Source organism: Hibiscus syriacus, unplaced genomic scaffold (genome assembly GCF_006381635.1).
Source record: "Hibiscus syriacus cultivar Baekdansim isolate YM2019G1 unplaced genomic scaffold, ASM638163v2 tig00000991_pilon, whole genome shotgun sequence".
NCBI lineage: Eukaryota > Viridiplantae > Streptophyta > Magnoliopsida > Malvales > Malvaceae > Hibiscus > Hibiscus syriacus.
In genome coordinates, this window is record NW_024061840.1 from 329,254 (window position 1) to 350,991 (window position 21,738).

Consider the following 21,738-nt stretch of genomic DNA (forward strand, 5'->3'; position numbering starts at 1 on the left):
TATATACATATTCTAAATGATCAATCATGTGTCCTAAAGGACCCCTTAAATGTTCCAAAGGATACATATATGTCTTGAAGGATCACGTAGACCCTCGACTCTTGGCATGCCAATTATACTTATAGCTCTCATCTACATAACATGGGTTTTTTCAAAATTCACATAGTTTATATCTCATAGACATATAAATTCTTACTTTTCTCACATGGCTCATGTAAACTTTTCATGCAAATTCACTTAGATCATTGTCACATAATGAATATAATATGAATTCATGGCATGTATCATAGTATGAAATGCAATCATATATTAATGGTATTGGAACTAGACTTATCACAAGTCTAATTTCCATATCATAATATAATTATTCTACAAATATGTACTCACCTATAGTTCTTTGTCTTTCCCTCGTTCAACCTGACTCATCACTTGTTTTGGAACTCGTTTAGGCTCGGTATCTACATAAATATAATTTCCAAGACAATTATCAGAAGCCTAAACATATAACTCAATCTTAATAACTTAAACGACCATAATTCTCATTTTCTAATTAAGTAGTATCGGTACCCCAATGTACAGTACTGATACTTCCTTTATAATGATATTGATACCATACTTGGGTATCGGTACCCAAATTCGATTTGATGTTTCCAGGTATCGATACTTGCCTTCTGGTATCGATACCTATGTACTATCCCTTTTCGGTATTGCTACCTCATGAAGATATTGCCTAAAATGGTCTTATGGTATCGATATTTGTTCATACAGTACCGATACCTACACAATATATTAGCATATCCTAGCTGTGTAGTATCGGTACCTATTCATCTGGTACCGATATCCCTTTCCCAGAACATACTTCTTTTACCCGAGAATCATCAACCTTTTCCTTAATTTTCACCTTTAAATCTCCTTTCATTCCACCAACCTTAACTACAATCATTTTAACTTTCTTTTATCATCTTAACACCTTATAAACTTCATCATCTTATTCCAATTCTTGAAACTAAGAATTCTACTAAGTTTTCCATATAATCCAAATTTAATTCTAACACTTATTACTTCTTATTCAAACCTATGACAAGTCAAATTCAGCTTCTCAATTCATTTAAGTCCTCTTATTCATATTTTCACTTAAAAACTATATACCTTCAATCCTCCATAACTTGTTATTCTTTGGATTTTAAACTACTTTAAACATTTCTTGAGTTTTCCTAACCTTTTAAGAATCTAAAGCATGTCTAATTTAAAAGAATTATTCAACTAAAGGAGTTTTTACCTTAGCTAGCAGCTCACAGAGAAGAAAAAAGAGAGAAGGATGAAGAGTAGAGAAATATCTTGATATAAAATCTCATAAACCCCTTTTCCATGTGTTATAAAATCCCATGGCTAAAATTTTTAATTCATTTCCTTGCTAAATTTTTTTGATATTCATCCTACACAAAATATTTCAATTAAGTCTTTAAACTTTTTCATTTATCTAATTTAGTCGCTAAATTTTAAAAACTCACAATTTGGTCACTAACCCATGTTTGAGATGTTACATGGGGGTACTGATACTACTCAAAGTGGAAGTTGTATTAAGTATTTCGCTTAGCTTGAGTTATTAATGATCAAATTATAACAGTTAGAATTCTTATATGCATATCAAATGTTTGATTGTATAGATATTGATCAGAAGTGAGTATTAGATGAATCAACGAGATAAGATCAAGCAAGGAAGAAGTAAGAGATCAATATTGACTAGTGAGGCCAAGTGAGTGCATACTAGTAGTATATGGTGTTTAATGAAAATAGGACTTACAGCGAGTCTATTTCCTATAGTAGTATGCATGAAGTTATGAACATGAGCATATGTTTGATATGAGTGTAGGTTATTGCATATGTCACATGATTTGTGTGAACATGCCTGATATGTATTACATGTATATGAATTATGTGAAGATAAGAGAAAAAATATATAAACCATATGAAAAGATATGAGCCATATGATATGATCTATATGAACATATAAGAAAGTATATGAGTTATATGTGCTACATGATATAAGTGATTTCATAAGAAATGACACGAGCTATGTGATACAAGAGTTAAGGCATGTGATAAGAGATATGTGATATGAATGTGTCAATATGAGATAAACATAAATGAAATGCCCATGTTATGTGTCATGAGAGCTAGAGGTATAATTGGCATGCCAAGAGTCGAGGGTTACCTATGTCCTTTGGGATATAGTGGTCATTCGGGACAAATCTTGTGCGTCCCTAGTGGGAATTATATGAGCTGTGGCGACATCATATGTGTACAACCTCAATGTACTCACATATCTTTAGTTCTCACATGTATACATGGGCTAATAATGAGATAATATAAATAAACTTGGTATGATGATATGTTTGTTTCTTTGTACAGTGATATATATGTTATATGATGTGTATATATAGTAAGTAAAGGGTCATATGATAAAAGAAATTAATAATAATACTAAGAATAATAATAAGGATAATGAAATGATATGTATATGTATATGTATATGTATGTATTTATGTTTTGATGCATAATGTGTTCTATAGTTTATTATGATTACATGAAGTGTGCATGTAGTAATGACATGATATAGTAAGTTTATTTATGTCTCACTACGTCATAGACTTAGCGTGTGAATGTTTCACACGTATGTTTCGAGAAAATTATGGAGCGAAGAGGAGCAAGACATATCAACTTCTCCTTTTCAGATATCATATCATAAAAGTCTTTTATGTATTTGTTATGTGAAACGTAGTTGGCATATAAGATAAACAAATTGAATTGTATATGCTCTGATAAGTTTGAAACTTTTTATTTTTGAAATAATATGAAGTTTTCTTTTTAATGGGAAATTTTCGTTATTTTGCACAAGTAAAGGTTTTGAAAGTTGATGTGAAACCTCAAACTCAGATTCGGGTCAGATACGGGTTGGGGTGTTACATTTTAGTACCAAGATTTTTTCTCTACGACATAGCTTGCACTCTTATAGGAAAGCTGGTTTAACTGTGAGTGATTACCTGGCTAAAGTCAAGACAATTTGTGACTTGTTGAAAGCTTTTGGGTATGTGGTTTCTAAACAAGAGCTAGTAAGTGTAATTCTCGCTGGGTTGACGATGAAATTCGAGTCCATCATAGCTATAGCATCTCGTGAGGTAGTGTCGTTGGATAATCTCACTGAGATACGCTTGGATTATGAGGCAAGGCAGAAAACTTTTCTTAATGATGGTATTACTGTGAATATGGTCATTCGATCAAGAGATGAGAATGGATCGAAAGATCAGGTTGTTACTGGAACATATTTGGCTGAGAAGCAATTTTATCCCATGAGAGGGTAACAAGGAGGCTATCGTGATCGAGGAAGAGGGAGGTTTAATAATTCGAACCGACTACAATGTCAGTTATGTGGAAAGTTTGGACACATTGTTCTGAGGTGCTATCTTCGGTTTGATAGGGATTTCACTAGAGTTTCCAGTGATGATCATTTTGCTGAACATTGTAATAAGCCAACTGAACAAATTGTCACTGTGAATGGGCATGCATATAATCACATGTTGGCTACTCATATCTTCAATCAATATCTATCAAACTCTATGCATGTTGGGTCGTATACGTCAACCCGTCAAGGATTGCCCTATTCTTCAAACCAGATGATGTGCATTATTTATGGGGACCATGTAACTCATGCTTCATCAACATAGGGTCAAGACTTATTTGTTTACACCTCACGTACAAACTTTACGTCTACTATGTCGAGTATTTAAGCAGTTCATAGTGCACCAAAACACTCCAATGCGTTGTGGTATCCAGAAACGAGTACTACTCACCATGTGTCAAATGACATTGTGTCTTTTAATTCTGGTATGGTATATAAAGATAATAACACTCTTTTGATGGTAAATGGTGAAGGTGTTAAGATTGATCATGTTGGTCAAGGTTATTTATCTTATAGTCTCAAACCTTTGATATTGCAAAACATGCTTCATGTTCTGTATATTAAGAATAAATTATTATCGGTGTCTCAGTTCACTCGCGATAATAATGTGTTTATTAAGTTTCACCCGTTTGAATGCCTTGTGAAGGATATACAGACTCGGACCGTTCTACTAAAAGGGAGGCTCGCACATGAAGGGTTGTACCAGCTGTTGTCGTATGAAGAGAAGGAGTCGAGTTATGCAGTGAATAATGTGTCAAAGTCTTCAAATTATTTGGAATTGTGGCATAGACATTTAGGTCATTCTTGTGTGGAAGTTGTCAAGGATGTTATGAAATCTTGTAATGTTTCTTCTATTGAGAGCAAGTTGGATAATGTGTGCTCTACATGTTTACAAGGCAAGGCTCATAAGCTTTTATTCTGTAAATATTTGACTGAATATAAGGAAACCTTTTAATTAGTTGTCTCAGATATGTGGGGGCTTGCGCCTGTGATCTCAACTGATGGTTATTCGTATTATGTTTCATTTATTGATGTGTTTAGCAGACATACCTAGGTGTATTTGATTAAAAAAAGTCTGAAGTTAGTTAATTTTTTCTTAATATGTTTAAATTGGTTGAAGTTCAGTTTGGGAAAAAGATTAAGGCCTTACAGAGTGATGGTAGTGGTGAATACCAAGCTCTAAAAAGTTGATTTTTGACTAATAGGGTTCAATATCAAATTTCTTATCCAAGCACATCGGAGCAAAATGGGAAGGTTGAGTGCAAGCATTGATATATTATTGAAATAGGGTTAGCTATAATGGCTCAAGTATCATTACTAATAAAGTTTTGGAGTCATGCATTCACTATGATAATATATATCATTAATCGCCTACCAACCGAGACTGTATCAGGAAAATCTTTATTTAAGGTTCTCTATCAAAAAACTCCTGACTACTCGGGTATGCGGGTGTTCGGTTATGCATGTTTTCCTCTCTTACGATCGTTTAATAACATTAGTTGGAGTTTCGGTCTAAACATTGTGTATTTCTCGGCTATAGCACTTCACATCATGGATATAAATGCTTAGATGGTGATGGTAGAGTTTTTGTGTCTCGCCATGTGATTTTTGATGAGAAGGTTTTTCCTTATAATAATTGCCAACCTTTGCGTAAGTGCCATGACGAGAAGCTTATTTTGACTGGACAATTGCCTATTGTTCATACTACGATAAGTCCTTCTAGAAACATGGGGGTGTTGGAAATGAAATGATTGGTCAACTTGAGGAGTTACACCAAGTTAAATACGAATAATGAATTTAGTAGGGTAGCTCAGATGAAGTACGTAAAGGGGTCAGGATGACAATGTATCTATTAGTTAAATAGAAAATATGATTGGCAGCAGGTTGCATGAAAATGAGCAGCAAATTGTATCGGGTAGTGCGTTGCCAAATTTGTCCAATGGTTCAGCTAAGGTTGTTTCTTCACAAGTGGTGCCAACGATTAAGAATGAGATGATCTCTCTGATGTGTTGGTGTCACATGATGGGGTTCAATACAATCAACTAAATGTGGGTTGTGGTATATCAGATGTAGGTTCTAACTTTCACCCTATGATGACTAGAAGCAAGCATGGAATTTGGTAGCCAAAAATTTACAACGTTGCAAGCTCTGATCGAGAACCAATAAACATCACAGAGGCGTTTATGAGTCCTCATTGGAAAGAGGTTGCACAAGCTGAGTTTGATGCCCTGGTAAGGAATGGTACTTGAACGTTAGTTCCTCTTCCAAAGGATAGAAAAATGATTAGTTGTAAGTGTATTTTTCGAATCAAGAAAAATGTTGATGGCTCGATAGCTAGGCACGTTTGGTGGCGAAAGGATTTCTTCAGTAGCCAAGAATTGATTTTGATGAAGTTTTCATCCCAGTGGTCAAGTTTGCAACGATTAGGGTAATTATTTCTTTAGCCTTGACACGAGGGTGGAAGCTGAGACAAATTGACATTAATAATGCTTTTTAAATGGATTGTTTACTAAAGAGGTGTATATGACTCAACCACCATGGTATGAGCAAGGTAATGGTACTCTGGTATGCAAGCTACATAAGACGATTTACGGTCTCAAACAAGTGCCGAGAGCCTAGTTTGAACGGTTGAAGTGATACTTAGAGTCTGAAGGTTTCTGTTTAGCCAAGTCAGATACTTCGCTTTATGTTCAAAAGACCTCGTATAGTTTGATATATTTGTTGGTGTATGTTGATAATATTATTTTAACAGGAGATAGTGAGGTTGTTGTTCAACGAGTTATAGACAAGCTAAATATTCAGTTTTCATTAAAAGATCTTGGCCCCTTACAGTTTTTTCTTAGGAGTGGAAGTGTGTTTTGAAGGTGGTGGCATTGTTTTAAGTCAATAGAAGTACATCCAGGATCTCTTACAAAAGCATGGTTTTGGTGAAATAAAGAGTCTTCCTACCCCATGGTCTCCAATATTAAGTTGTCTCTAAGGAATGGACTCCACTTGAGGATGTCACACAATACAGAAGTATCGTAGGTGCTCTGCAATACATCATGATTACTCAGCCTGATGTGGCATTTGTTGTAAACAGGGCGTGTCAGTTTATGCAAGCACCATTTGATGTTCATTTTTAGGCGGTCAAGCGTATTCTCTATTACCTACAAGGTAAAATTGACTTTGGTTTACGGTTTACTTCTTCCCTTAGGATGGCTTTTACGAGATTTGCGGATGTAAATTGGGGGTCGGTTGATGATAGGTGGTCAACCTCGGTTTTTGTATATATTTTATGGAAATTTGGTATCGTGGAGCTCTCGAAAGTAACAAGTTGTTGCACGATCAACTGCTGAGGCCCGAGTATATGAGTGTGGCGTGTGCGGCTGCTGAGATGGTGTGGCTTTGATCACTGTTGGGGGATTTGTACGTAGTTTCACATGGCAATGCTATGTTAAAATGTGACAATACGAGTGTGGTTGCAATTTGTGCTAACCCTGTACTTCACTCTAAATTCAAGCATGTCGAGTTAGATTTGTTTTTTGTTCGGAAAATGGTAGCTATGGGGCAACTACAAGTGCATGAAGTTCTCGCAGTTGAGCAAGTTGCTAATGTGCTAACCAAGCCTTTATCGACACCCTTATTTTTTAAGCATAGGCAACGTTTGCTAGTAGTGCAACTTAAAAGCAAATCAGCTGAATGTTAAAGCCATATTTGAGGTTGAAGGCACTGACAGAATGTTGAAGGTTATGATTTCTGAAGATCAGCTTGCAAGGGCAATGTTAAGGATTAGTGAATGTTGTTGTGTAAGTGTGTGCATGGTACATGATGTACACATACAGTTGAGCAGTTGGAGTTATTTCCATTTTGTTGAGTTAGTTACAACTGATTCATTTGAGTTGTTTACAGCTGTAATTCAAGCTATAATATTCCTTTTTAGTCTTGTGTAATTCAACACTTAGAAAATAAACAATGTTAAGAAGTTTTCCTATTTCGTTTCTTCTGGTTTATAATTTTGAGTAGTTTGTTGTATAACTTTACATTTTTCTTTTGGGTTTCAACCATGGATTACAGAGATAGAGCTTTGATGAGAATTCGGTTTTCAGTGGCGGAGTTTGCTTGCCAAAGGCACCAGAGATGCGAAAGATGTGAATCCGAGGTTACTGAGTCCACTTTGAAATTGAACCATTCTAGCCCAGGAATTCTTACCTGAATAGATCATTTTAAAGAAATAATTATTAAATTAACCACTTAAAGATTAATTTTTAAAATACTACTACAATGAACATAAACATATATTGAAGAAATATAAATTAGTATTATTTAAAATATAAATAAATAAAATTTATATTATAGATTATATGTCACCCTCGACAATCAAACATTTCACTTAGATACCTGACTTTGATGACCCAACGACAATTTGTGCATCGAGTGTAAATCTTATAATACATATAAAGTGAGTATCTTTTAACAACAGTAACTGAATTTCATTAATAAAAATATATGAATCAAAATTATAACGCATCTAAAGAAAAAATTAAGGAAAATAGTCTCCTAAAACTCATACATAAAATTAAAATACTAAACTCAAATATATTAATAGAATGAAACCTTCCAAACATCAAAACAATCCAGTAACCTTCATAAAAATCCTTGTCTCTGTCGAACGAGACGCTTTACGATGTAATAAAGGAGTTGTGAGTGAACCAAACAATTTGGTAGACTACTTCGCTACATAATTATGATTATATCGTCAAACGACCATTTACAAAAGAGTAATCTGACAATACGTTACTACCGACAAGTTAATCAGAAAAAAAATGTCGTGAGGATCTTTATGGAAGCACCAACACGACCGTATAAGTATGCGAAAAACTTACCGAAAACCATAAGGAATGTGTCATAAGAGCATAGAAAAACCTGCCACAAGGACAAAGATTCTTATTTAAAAGTGAAAGAACTCAAGAAAAAATAAAAAACATAATATGAAAAAGAATAAGAAAAATAATAATCACCGGTGGTCAGTAACCAATATTAAGATTGGAGCCGCCGCCAACTAAACAAAAACCAAAAAAAGAAAAGAAGACGACACAAGAAAATTGAGAGAAAAAAATTAGATTATAAAGTGAGTATGTTAAAAACTTGAGGTCGTGTTATCTAAAATTGTGTGAATATACATACATCATGTAGGCAAGTGACAACACAACATCAAATGTAATACCCCAAAACTTTTAACAAGTGGTCAAAATATAAATTTTAAAAGTTTGATGACTAAAGTATAATTTTGAAAAGTTATATATTTTGGTCCCATAAATGGATAGTTCACCTTAAAAGAATGATTTTTGTACCTGTCAGATTTTTTATTTGGAATTTGTAGAAAAAATATTAATTGGTAAAGTTCGGTAAAATAATCGGATATCCAGCTTGAATAAAAAATTTACAAAAATTGGAAGGATGGTAGTATGAGGTTAGAAATGTTGTTTAGTATTTTCAATGTGAAGAGTTCGAAGTGGATCTCAGATTTAAAGGAATTACCTTGTTCTAGTGAAACATTGGAATTTAGGAACTAAATTGAATTTTATAAATTGGGAACGGCAAACTTGGAAAGGCAAGATTTGGATTTTTTTTACATATAAGGTGATGTCATGGATGATGTCATGTAATGACAAAGTTGTAGTTCATTAAGAGCAAAATCATTTTGATTTTTTGAGTTATTTTCTAAGATTTCGACTTCGGTTTAGTTAGGAAAAATGTTCTACATTTAATTTTCTACGTTTTGATAGGAATGTCACTAGGGTTTATGTTCAAGTTCATCTTGAGTTGATAAATGAGATGTTGATTTCTTGTGTTTTAAGGGTTATTCATGTTATAGAAAGTGTTGTGGTAATGAGATCAAGCTTAAAAGTTGATTAAAATCAAGTATAAAGGAATATGAAAGGTTCGGCCATTAAGGTTTATGCGTGGAAAATTGTGTTTTGCTTATGAATGATATGGGATTGTGTTGAAATGTTTTTTTTTTAACTTTTATAATCACATTATGCTTGACCCTGATAAATGGTTGACATGCATTGGCTGATGTGTTCAAAATTAAAAGAAATATTATTAGTTGCTCTTTGGGTTTTTTTATTTATTTTTCTTTTCTATATTTTCACTTATTCGAACATCTTACTCCATCATACTATTTTTAGCATCATTGATTTGTGGTGATGGTTTTAGCGTCTCTTTGTTAGGCATAAAGCATTCTGATTTTTTGTATTATCGTAAGATGTGCTAGGATCACTCTTGTCTAATTATTGTTTGCAAACTTGAAGAGTAAAATGCATTGTAGATTTGAAATGGATGCTGCTAGACCTTTTACTGTTGTGTTGGGACGAGTAAAATATGAGATATCATGGAATATGAAGGATGTGCCACTTGCTCTCAACTACTTATATGGTCTTTTTATATTAAATGATAAGCTAGTTGATCCACTATCAATCATGGGTGTATATATACCGAATGAGGAGGAGGCTCACTACTGGGTCTTTTTACTTGTCCTGCTTGCTTATACTTTTAGCATTCTGAATAGACAGCCAATACTTGACATGATGATTCGAATTAAACCAGGCTCTTGAATGCTTAGCGACGTTACATGAAGCTGCAACAATAGAAGCAACAACCTGAACGTTAATATATACGAATATGGATCCTTGATTATAAAAAAAAAAATAGATGAAATTCTATAAGAATTTATTCTACGACTAAAATTATGGAAAATATTGGGATCTATGGACAAATTTTGAGAAATTAAGGTCCTATGCTGAAGTTTATTATTATAATGATGAAATGTTGAAGTTTGGGTTGTTGTGAGTATTGATATAGGGTTTTTATAATGACTGCTCCCACTTTCTCGGAAACCCCCGCCGCCTCACCTGCTTCCCCCAAGGCCTCCTCGGAAGATGGCCGTTCTGTCAAAAAGCCCTAGCGTGTTTGCGATAAACCGCCTGATGCTTCCCCCTCCTCGATGGAAGAAGATGGTAATCGTGGTCAGCAGCCCCAGTTTCACATGCAAATTTCCACGTTCCAGGTAACCCTAAAGTACCATTGCTGAGAATTCTGGCCATAACCGTAATGGCAATAAGCAACCAAATCTAGACAAGCAACCACCTTCTGACAAGGATACGCCGATGGGTGATAATTTGCCTGACCCTGATCAAATCGAACTCATTGTAGATGAGGATGAAATTGAATTATACAAGACTTGGTTGAAAAAAGCTTCGCACAAACTGTTGTTATCAAGCTTCTTGGAAGGAGGATCGGATACACGACTCTTAGAAACAAAATCTACGACCTTTGGAATCCGGCTCAACCAGTACGGGTTATGAACATTGAGAATGATTATTTCTTGATCACCTTTCGAACCCACTTAGATTATTTGATGGCACTTGCAGTCGGCCTCTTGATGATTTTTGGCCATTACCTAATCGTAGAGCCTTGGTCTGCAGATTTCTCGACCTCACAACTGCACCCTAAGAAGATCATTGCTTGGGTTCGCCTTCATGGTTTACCGGCTACCCTCTACAAGCGAAGTCTGATTATTGAGATAGGGGAATGTGTCGACTCCGTTCTTAAACTCGACTATTAAACCTACGGCCGTTTTGCCAGAATGGCTGTCACATTGGATTTGTTGAAGCACTTAGTGTCGAAAATCTTGATCAACAATCGACTCCAACTTGTGGAGTATGAGGCGTTCCCTACTGTGTGTTTCGAGTGTGGGAAGTACGACCACGTCAAGAACTTTTGCCCCTCTACAAATTCGCCGCCAGACCCCGCCACTTCGGGGAAGCCTGCTAATGTTACTTCTAACCCAGAAGCCGAAAACTACGCCTGAGACTAATCCCAGCCTGAGTTATAATGATGAAGAATCCCCCCGCTGACAATCATGTCCTATCCTCTGTTGATCCGCCTATTCGCTCAACTTCCGTTGCTAATACAAGAGTGGATAATCCCTAGAAAGGAAAGGCCCCAACCTCTTCTAGGATCGCAGAGCCGAAAGTGGGGGGTTTTGCCCCATAAGCCCTTCTCAGTCCAACTCTCGCCGTCCTCATCAAAACAGGTCCTGAGTTCCATTCGCCGGCCCCGAATCCAATCGTACCAATCCATGCCCAGTACTTTGCCAAAGTCGAGCACCTCCCTCAACCCGTGAAGCATACCGTAATCCAACTACATGAAAATGCTGACCTTAATGTTGTGACTGGTCCGGTTGCTACCTCAAATCTCCATGCCCAGGTTAAGTCAAGCGAATCACCGGATGACCACACAAATGCTCCTCCCTCTAGCGTGGAGAACCGTGCGCATGACCAAACGAATCAGGAAACAATAGTGGTGTTCCAAAGAGCTTCGAACAAAGCCTCATTCAGTTTACCCGTAGATGGCAGAATGGCCATGTTGGTCGACTAATTTGGTACTCCCACTCCCTTTGTTTTATTCCTGATGATAAAATTCTTTGTTTGGAACGTACAGGGTTGTGGAAACCCCAGATTTATCTCCACTGCAAAATGTCTTCTTCGCGATTTTAAGCCTGACATTGTCATTTACTCGAGCCTCGTATTAGCGATCGCAAAGTTGATTCCGTCATTTCTTCTATGGGTTTTCCAAATTGGCATCGAATCGAATCCATGGGTTTTTCTGGAGGAATATGGCTTTGTTGGTATGATACTGTCCAAGTTGAGATCATCGCCAACCACTTCCAATTTTTCCATCTTTGAATCTGGCTCATCAACAGTAACTCTATTTTTCTGGCAACGCTTGTCTATTCCAGTCCCTCTGCTTCCAAAAGGAAAACTCTCTGGCATCATCTGGACAACTTAGCGTCCACCATCTGCTCCCCATGTTTCTTGCTCGGAGACTTTAATGCCACTTTGTCCTCTGCTAATCGTAAGGGATGTGTTTCTTCCACTACTCCTAGCAAAGACTTTCAACGTCTTGTTTGTTCTACTGGTCTCCGAGACATGGGGTTTCAAGGCCCTGATTTTACCTGGAATAGAGGACATGCTTGTACTCACATGGATTGTGTGCTTGGTAACTTATTTCGACGAGAATTTCCCTGATGCCTTTGTCCATCATCTTCTCTGTATCCGGTCTGACCATCGACCTATCCTCCTCTGTAAGATTCAGAACTCAAAGGCTTCACCTCACCATCACTTCAAATACTTCTCTGGGTGGCTATCCCATGAGGATTTTGAGATGATGGAAGGCAGCCCCGACTATATCTAAAGCAATTTCCAACTTTACTACAACTGCTGATACTTGGAATAGGTATGTTTACGGTTATGTTGGAGTCAGAAAACGAATTGCCATAGCTCGCCTAAAGGGGTGCAAAAGGCTCTACAACATAGACACTCGGCCCATCTTGTTTCCCTTGAATCTTTTATTCTCACCGAGTTAGAGTTAATTCTTGACCAAGAAAAACTGCTGTGGAAACAAAAGTCCCGAACTGACTGGATCACTTGGGGTGATAGAAACACCAAGTACTTCCATCAAAACGCTACCGACGAAAGGTTAGGAATCATATATCTGCCCTCAAAATTTCTGATAATGAATGGTGTTTTGATGATGAAAGACTACAAGCCGAAGCAATTATTTATTTTCGAAATTTGTATGCCAATCCGGAAGGATATAGTTTCCTTTTTCCTCTCTCTTTGACATGGCCCCCTTGAAGGCCCTTGGTCCGGATGGCTTTCATGTTGAGTTCTTTCAAAAGAATTGGCACATTGCTAGTTCTGATGTCTGTCGCATGGTTCACAGTGTCTTTTCTAGGAGTCCGGTTGAGCTTGCTCTAAACAGAACCACTATTGTTCTCATCCCTAAAATTGACATCCCCCAATCTATGGCAGATTTTCGCCCAATCAGCCTATGTTTGATGCTCTACAAGCTGTTAACAAAAATCATTGTTCGAAGATTGAAACCTATCATGCCCTTTCTCATCCACCCCACCCAAACCAGTTTCATTCCGGGGAGATCTAACACCGAGAACATTATCCTCAACCAGGAAATTGTTCACTCCATGCATTGAAAAAAGTCAGTGCAGGGATGGATGGCGATAAAGGTTGACTTAGAGAAAGCTTTTGAAAATGGGAATTCATTTGTGAGACCCTCTCTAACAATGGGTTCCCTCCTTGGTTCATCCAACTCATATAATGAAGTGCATTTCCTCGTCTTCGATGCAGATTCAATGGAATGGTACTCTCATCCCTCCTTTCCTTCATGAGCGAGGCATTCGTCATGGGGACCCTCTTTCCCCATATATCTTTATGCTTGTAATGAAGAAGCTCGGACAGAGTATAAGGCAGTATGTTTCCATGGGATCTTGGAAGCCGTTTCTTTTAGCTCATAATGGCATTATGTTGTCCCACTTATTTTTGGCTGATGATCTCATCCTTTACGCTAAAGCTAATGTTGCTCACGCACACCTCATTAATTCAATTTTAGATGAGTTTGGTCATTATTCCGGACATAGAGTCAGTAAGCAGAAAACAACCATTTATTTCTCCCTTAATACAGAGGTGGACATTCAAACCTCAATCTGCAATTTTCTGGGCTACCAGCAGGTCACATCTTTAGGGAATTACTTGGGGTGCCTGTCATTCATGGCCGTCTTCGCTGCTCCAACTACGATTTTATTCTTGATAAGATGAGGGCTAAACTAAATGGTTGGACGGCTCGTACCCTCTCTTTGGCTGGTCGTATCACCCTTGCAAAATCTACCTTGATGCTATTTCGACCTATTTTATGCAAACTGCTCGACTCCCCTCTAGCGTCTGCTCTGATATTGATAAAATTACCCGTCAATTTGTTTGGGGCTCAACTCCTTTAAGTAGGAAAATATCCCTGGTGCAATGAGATTCTCTGTCAACATATAAACCGAGGTCTTATGATAAAAATACTTCGTTCATTTAGAATTTCAGATACACTTTTATCTCCCATCCTAGTGACATGTGGATCTTGGTCATTCGCCAAAACTATCGGATGACTGATATTTGTTTTCTATGAACATGGCCCTAGCATCGACGAGACACCCCGGTTGAGCATTTCCTAGGCTCGTCACTTTAATGGTAGTTATATCCCCTTTCGGTCTCGCTAACAAATATTGAGGATGTGGCGTCCACCCATGCACATTTCTGGTTGCCTTAACGTAGATGCTGCTGTCCTCCTTAGCACGAGTTTGGATTCTACTGGGGGTGTTCTTCGCTCAAATAGTGGGGAATGGCTCCTTGGCTTCCATAAGTTCCTCGAAAACTCCACACCACTTATGGCCGACCTATGAAGTATCTACCTTGGACTTTCTTCCACATGGAGTTTTGGTGTTAAATCCTTGCAAGTCCAATGCGACAGCCATCAAGCAATTCAGCTCATCCTTAACCCTAAAGTTGGGCAGTCTCCGATTCTGCTGGTTCGAGCGATTCACAACCTCCATGCTCGGTGCTGGTATACTATATTTCTTTGGATCCATCGAGTGAAGAACATGGTGGCTGACGGAATGGCCAAGCTTGATTTTCACGAAGATTATCATATGCGTACGTTCTTGTCTGCGCCTGACGCCATTAGACCAAGAGTTGACCGTGATATCAAGAGCCACCTTATGTTAAGCTTGTAACCAGATAATAGGGTTTGCCTATCTTTTCTATTAAAAAATGTTGAATTTTGGATCAAAATTAAAGATTTTACAATTATTAGGGACTAATTCAAAAAATTTGGAAAGTTAGGGGTAAAATTACAAAATTGTAAAAGTTATGTCCTAATTAAGAAATAGAGTGAAAAGTGGAAAATGATGATCGGAAGTTGAATTTGGGTTGTTTTGAAAAGTTAAATAGTTTAAGGAATTATTGCAATAAGTGATTAGTTAAAGGATTTGAAAAGCGAATTTGAATAAGGTCGATTTCGGTTTCAAGATAGAAATTAGTATCAAATGTTTCTTAGTTGAATTTTTAGAATTTCGATTCAAATTTAAGTTTACTATAATAATACGAGTACCAATGTATGCGAATTGTTTATATGTTAAAAATCGATGATCAAATAGTTCGTGATTATAATAGAGATGATCAAAATGAACCGGGTACGAGGATTATAAAGGTGATCATAGGGTAAGCTAGTGAGGCACTATGTGAGTGCAACTTACTCATATTATACATATAAGCTATGAGGATGGCTTGCGATGAGCCAACCTCGAGGCTTCCTAATGAAAATATTTTTTTATGTTATTTTATAAATGCTTTTATTTTAATTTGCTTAATGGTTTTATATGGTTGCGAGTATGGATTTAGTATTATGTGATTTTCCATGCGTATGATTGTATGTTTATTTATTTTTGTAAAGACAGAATATCTGCATGATTTTTTATACAAGTTACTCGATATGATATTTATAAAAACGTTTAATAAATTAAATTACATGAATTCTTAAAAGTAAAAGTATAAAATTAAAATAAGAGAGAATCGCCTCAGTGACCAAAAAAAAGTTATAATATACGATTTTAACCAACTTTTTTTGGATTTGCCAAAATGACCAACAAAATCGCAACGCGAAATAAAAATCGCAACGCGATCCCCAGAATCGCAAATCAGTTTCCAAAATCGCAACGCGATTCTTGAAAATCGCGATGCGATAGTACAAATTCGCATTGCGATTTTCCATAATCGCAACGCGAATATGAAAATCGCAACGCGAACACATAAATCGCAACGCGTATCCGTAAATCGCAACGTGTATCCGTAAATCGCAACGCGTATGGGTAAATCGCAATGCGTATCCGTATATCGCAACGCGTATCCGTAAATCGCAACGCGTATCCGTAAATCGCAATGCGTATCCGTAAATCGCAACGCGTATCCGTAAATCGCAACGATAATCCGTAAATCGCAACGCGTATCCGTAAATCGCAACGATAATCCGTAAATCGCAACGAGAATCTGTAAATCGCAACGATAATCCGTAAATCGCAACGAGAATCTGTAAATCACAACACTTAAATTTTGGGTATATAACACTGAAATCATAAACTAAATCCCTAAATCGCAACTCATTCCATCTCCATCTATCACTCTCTCCGGCGACATCCGTTCCTATATCCAACGACATCCTTCCAATCCGGCAACAGGTTTTAGTTTCGCAGCTCGTCTGTTTAGTAAATTAATTTACAACCATGAAATCATCTAATGTTGATCATGTTTGGATAGATTTGTGTTTTGGAGGGTCATGGGATAATGTTCATGGTGTTTTACAATATATGCCTTTACCCATGAATCTTCAACTAAAATTGTCTTTACAAAAGTTAACTTATGAAACTCTAATGCTACGTGTTTCAAATAAATTGAATTTAGAGCCCCTAAGTGGATTTAGGCTATCTTATCAGAGAAATGGTAAAGTTTATTTGTTAACCGACAATGAAGATGTTGAACGATTCATTGCTTACATTAGTGTTCACAAGATGATGTTACATTGTATGTTGTTGAACCTAGAAGTAGTATTGTTGGGTCAGTAGCGGGTAGTAATCAACTAAGTTTTTCTCAAAACCCACAACCTTTCTCTAATCCAAATCCCAATCAACTTTCAGCACCAAATTCCGGTTTTCGTATTGACCAGTTAGACGATGATGAGCCAACAGAAAAAATTGTGAGTACTAGTCAGTATTCGAAATTTGGTCTTGGTCAATATCCGGACTTTGATATTGGTCAATACACGGATTTTGATGATGTTTCAGAAGAAGAAACAGACCATGCGTGTAATGATATTGATATTGGTCAATACCCGAATTTTGATGATGAAACAGCCGTTGCCGAAGAATGTAATGTTGATGATAATGAGGAGGAAGTTACGACTGTGAATGAACATGTTGAACATCTATTCTGTAATTCATATAATCCTGAAGAAGAAAAAGAAGAAGAAAAGTCCCCGAAGAAAAGAAAATGCCACGGGCGTATAACTGGAATATGCCAGAATTACTTCAGATACCGGAAGAAGAGTTGATAAAGAAAGCAGTTGATTGTTACACAAAAGTTATTCGTATCAAGAAAGATGATTGTTTTGATACAAAGGAAGACTTGAAGATAGCTTTATATACGAAATGTGTGGAAGATGGCTATCAACTAAAAGTTAACAAATCAAGCAAAGATCGTTTCGAAACAAGGTGTATGATTGACAAAAACTGTACGTGGCGTATGATTGCAAAGAGAATAAAAGATTGCAAAATGTTTCAAGTTAGGACTTTTATTGATAAACATACATGTTCAAGAACCCAAGTTTTTCCTCACCATAGACAGGCAAACAAAAAGGTGTTGGGTGGTTTTCTGGCTGAGTTAATGTTTTTGAATGGCAGGGTATATCGGGGACATGAAATTATGACTGACATGAATGCTCGGTTCAAGATTAGTATATCATATTCTCAAGCTTGGAGAGCCAAATGTTATGCCTTGGAATTGTTGAGGGGGTCGCCAGAAGCATCGTTTGCCCAACTGCCGGCTTATTGTCACAATTTAAAGCTGAAAAATCCTGGGTCGGTAACTCATATCAAAACAGATAGAGATGGACGCTTTGAGTTGCTGTTTATCGCCATTGGTGCTACGGTTAGTAAATCAATATAATTTTGTTGACTCATTTTTGTTAGTTACATGCATTTCACATTTAAATGATTATATTTCTTGTGTATATTATTTTGTAGATTCGTTCGTTTATTACTTGCATGCGCCCAGTTATTATAGTTGACGGAGCACATTTGAAAGGTCGATACCTTGGAGTAAACTTATTAGCAGTAGCCATGGATGCTAACAATGGGATATTGCCAATAGCTTACGGGGTTGGCAAATCTGAAACCTCTGATTCATGGACATGGTTTATGGGGCATCTTAGGGATTGCATAGGTCCTATTAGCAATCTGACAATCATATCCGATAGGGCAAACTCAATTGACAACGCTGTTAGAAGGTGTTTCCCAGATGCTTTTCATGGACTTTGTGGTGTTCATTTGTATAGAAATCTAAAATCAAGGTCTGCTGGTATAAAAAAGCACAAATGGACATACTGGAAGGCTGTAAAAGCTTATCGGGAAGTGGATTTCAATAAGCATATAAATTGTTTAAGACGTGTTTTGCCTCAGTGTGCTCAAACACTAGAAGATGTCGGGTTTGAAAGATGGTCAAGAGTACATCAACTTGGAGCAAGATATGGTTTCATGACGTCTAATAGTGCAGAATCAATCAACGCTCTAAGTCGTCATTCCCGGAAATTACCCATTACTATGTTAATGGAGTTTTTTCGAGCCTCTATTCAACAGTGGTACTACAAGAAAAGAAACCATGCAGGTATTATTTCTTTGAATTCGTAACTTATCATATTTATATATTTTACTAAGTATTGTTTATTTAAATTTACAGGAACATTGGAACATCGTGTTACACCATGGACTGAAAAAAAGATAACGAAACGTGTTGTGAAGTCAACGTCATGGAGAGTTGAACCATGTTCAAACACTTTGTTTCAAGTACTGGATAATAACTTAAATGGGCTAGTCGATCTAAATGCAAAGACGTGTAGTTGTATGAAATGGCAAACATCTGGTTATCCGTGTGGCCATGTTATAAAAGTTGCTCTTCATTTAAACCAAGATGATTCAAGCGCATACGCTATGGATTGCTACACTACAGAAGTTTATCGACAGACTTATGCCGAGATTGTCTACCCTATTCCACATCCTTCTGAGTGGGACATACCAGATGACTTACAAACAGTTTTGCCACCAGCCATGGACAGAAGGCTACCTGGCCGACCAAAAAGTCACGATCGTATACCGTCTAAGGGTGAAGAGAAGAAGAGATCGACATGTAGTCGGTGCAAGGAAAGTGGTCATACAAGGTTGACATGTGGATCACCAGTGCCATCAAAATCATCTTTTCCTCTACCAAAATATGGATCCTCATCAAAATCCAAAGCTCATATGGTGTCAAGCAAAAGGCAATCATCTTTAAAATCCCAATCACGATTGGCTTCACCTTTTGAGACTGTTAACTTAGGTGATTTTTAAATGCAAACGTTGTATTATGTGGATTTTATGTGTGAACTTTTAACATTTTCAGTTGAATTAATGACTCAGGCCAACCATTTTGACTTAACCAACTCTTGTTATTCAGTTGTTATCACTATTAGGCATGCATTTGACTATCGCAACACGGAAAATACAATCGCAACGCGAAATGAAAATCCCAACATGAAAATCGCAATGCGGAAATGAAAATCGCAACGAGAGAATCGCAATGCGAAATGAAAATCGCAATGCGAAATGAAAATCGCAACGACAGAATCGCAATGCGAAATGAAAATCGCAATGCGAAATGAAAATCGCAATGCGAAATGAAAATCGCAATGCGAAATGAAAATCGCAATGCGAAATGAAAATCGCAATGCGAAATGAAAATCGCAATGCGAAATGAAAATCGCAACGGCAGAATCGCAATGCGAAATTAAAATCGCAATGCGAAATGAAAATCGCAATGCGAAATGAAAATCGCAATGCGAAATGAAAATCGCAATGCGAAATGAAAATCGCAACGAAAGAATCGCAATGCGAAATGAAAATCGCAATGCGAAATGAAAATCGCAACGAGATAATCGCAATGCGAAATTATAAACGCATTGCGATTTTCATTTCCGCATTGCGATTTTCATTTCGCATTGCGATTCTCTCGTTGCGATTTTCATTTCGCATTGCGATTTTCATTTCGCATTGCGATAGTCATTTTTGCCTTCAACATAATGCAGATTGAAATCAACAAAATCAACCATTACATTTCAATCAATTAAACAAGCACAAATAAGAATTATGTTCGCATCAATTACACAAATCAACTTTTACAAATCATCTTTTACAAATCAATTAAACAATCAAAAAATAAGCAATAATTCTTATTTCCGATCATCTACTATTGAATCAACTTTTACAAATCAATTAAACAATCAAAAAACAATCAATTAAACTATTGAATCAACTTTTGCAGCTCGACATCATTTCACGCAGTTCACTTCTGAGATTAACCTGCAGAAACCAAACATTTGTTCAAACAACACTTTCTACGCAAATTATTGAATTCTAGTTAATTAACCAAACATTTTCATTTATAAGTATATAAACTTACCAATTGTTTATGGACATTTTTATAACGCGGATGCAGGTAGGCAGCGTCTCGTATATATCGATTTAGCCATATAATGCCGAAACCACAAGCCTACTGCAGCTTTATCTCTATCGGTGGGAGGTAGATACTTGATGCTTCCCGTCGTCAAACGCTCCAACGCCAAGCATACGAGAGGACCACAATCTCCTCTGGCTCCGCTCGTTTGTTGTGGCGCGGTCTCGTCTCTAATAACTGTAATATTGAGCTTCTTTGGCTTCTTGTTTCCAGAACGAGTCCAATAATTGATCGCATCCAAGAATTTAGCCAAATGAGAGCTCCATCCCTTAATAACATCTCTTAAATCAGCCAATGATATGTAATTTATCATGCTGTCATACACTATTGTCTTAAGGGATGGGAGCTGAAGCTCGACGAGAATCCAATGTTTACGTTCCAAAACAGGGATAAACACCTGCAATCATAAGTAATAATTCATTCATTTGCGCACTTATTTCATAAAACCTTTAAACTCAATCTAAAATAAATACTAACCTTATCGACCTCTCACCATGCAGGATAAAGTTTAGCTTGTCCATTGCCCAAATCAAATGATTCATCTCGTGCATTCTTCAAGTGAACGGCGTGAAAAGACGTCGGCATTATTGTATATCGTATATTTTTATTTTTCTTAAGTTTTCTTATTATTAGAAGACGTGTCACCCACGCATCGATATGCTGTTTTACAAAAAAGACATATATTAGTGACTTACATAAATTTAAAAAAAAAATTAATCAAATTGAAATATAAGAAAAATATAAGACTTACCCCCCCATCGAAATAGCCATTGTCTTCGACCCCTAATAATACGCCCCACCAAGGCCGTTCAAGCAACAAAAAGATATCATCGGTGAGCTTGCATATGTCAGTGAAACACCCTTGCTCCGCTCATGTAGATAAAAATCAACTGCGGTCTTAGCCCAAAGGGTGTTATCCAAAATTGTGTCCGGTAGTTGTTCCCTCTCTTCAGATACCGGTATGGTACTGGCCGGTAACTCATACGAGAGCCAACTTGAATCCATCATGTCCGGCACGACAGAGGGTTTCTCAAGAAGCCTACATATGACGCCATGTGAATCGGGCTCTTGAATGGT

At 36.9% G+C, this 21,738-nt stretch overlaps 1 protein-coding gene and 1 pseudogene across 1 annotated transcript in view; both read right to left on the reverse strand.

Moving 5' to 3' along the window:
* LOC120119174 overlaps positions 1-7,511 on the reverse strand; it is a 12,825-nt pseudogene extending 5,314 nt beyond the window's left edge.
* Positions 1-17,478, reverse strand: part of LOC120119194 (histone H2A-like) — a 27,304-nt gene extending 9,826 nt beyond the window's left edge. Inside the window, exons 1-2 of the mRNA XM_039139057.1 lie at positions 17,473-17,478; positions 14,760-14,765 (exon numbers count right to left, since the gene is read on the reverse strand). The gene's annotated coding sequence lies outside the window, so the exon portion shown is untranslated. The remainder of the gene's footprint in view (positions 1-14,759; positions 14,766-17,472) is intronic.
* Between the last annotated feature and the right edge of the window lie 4,260 nt (positions 17,479-21,738).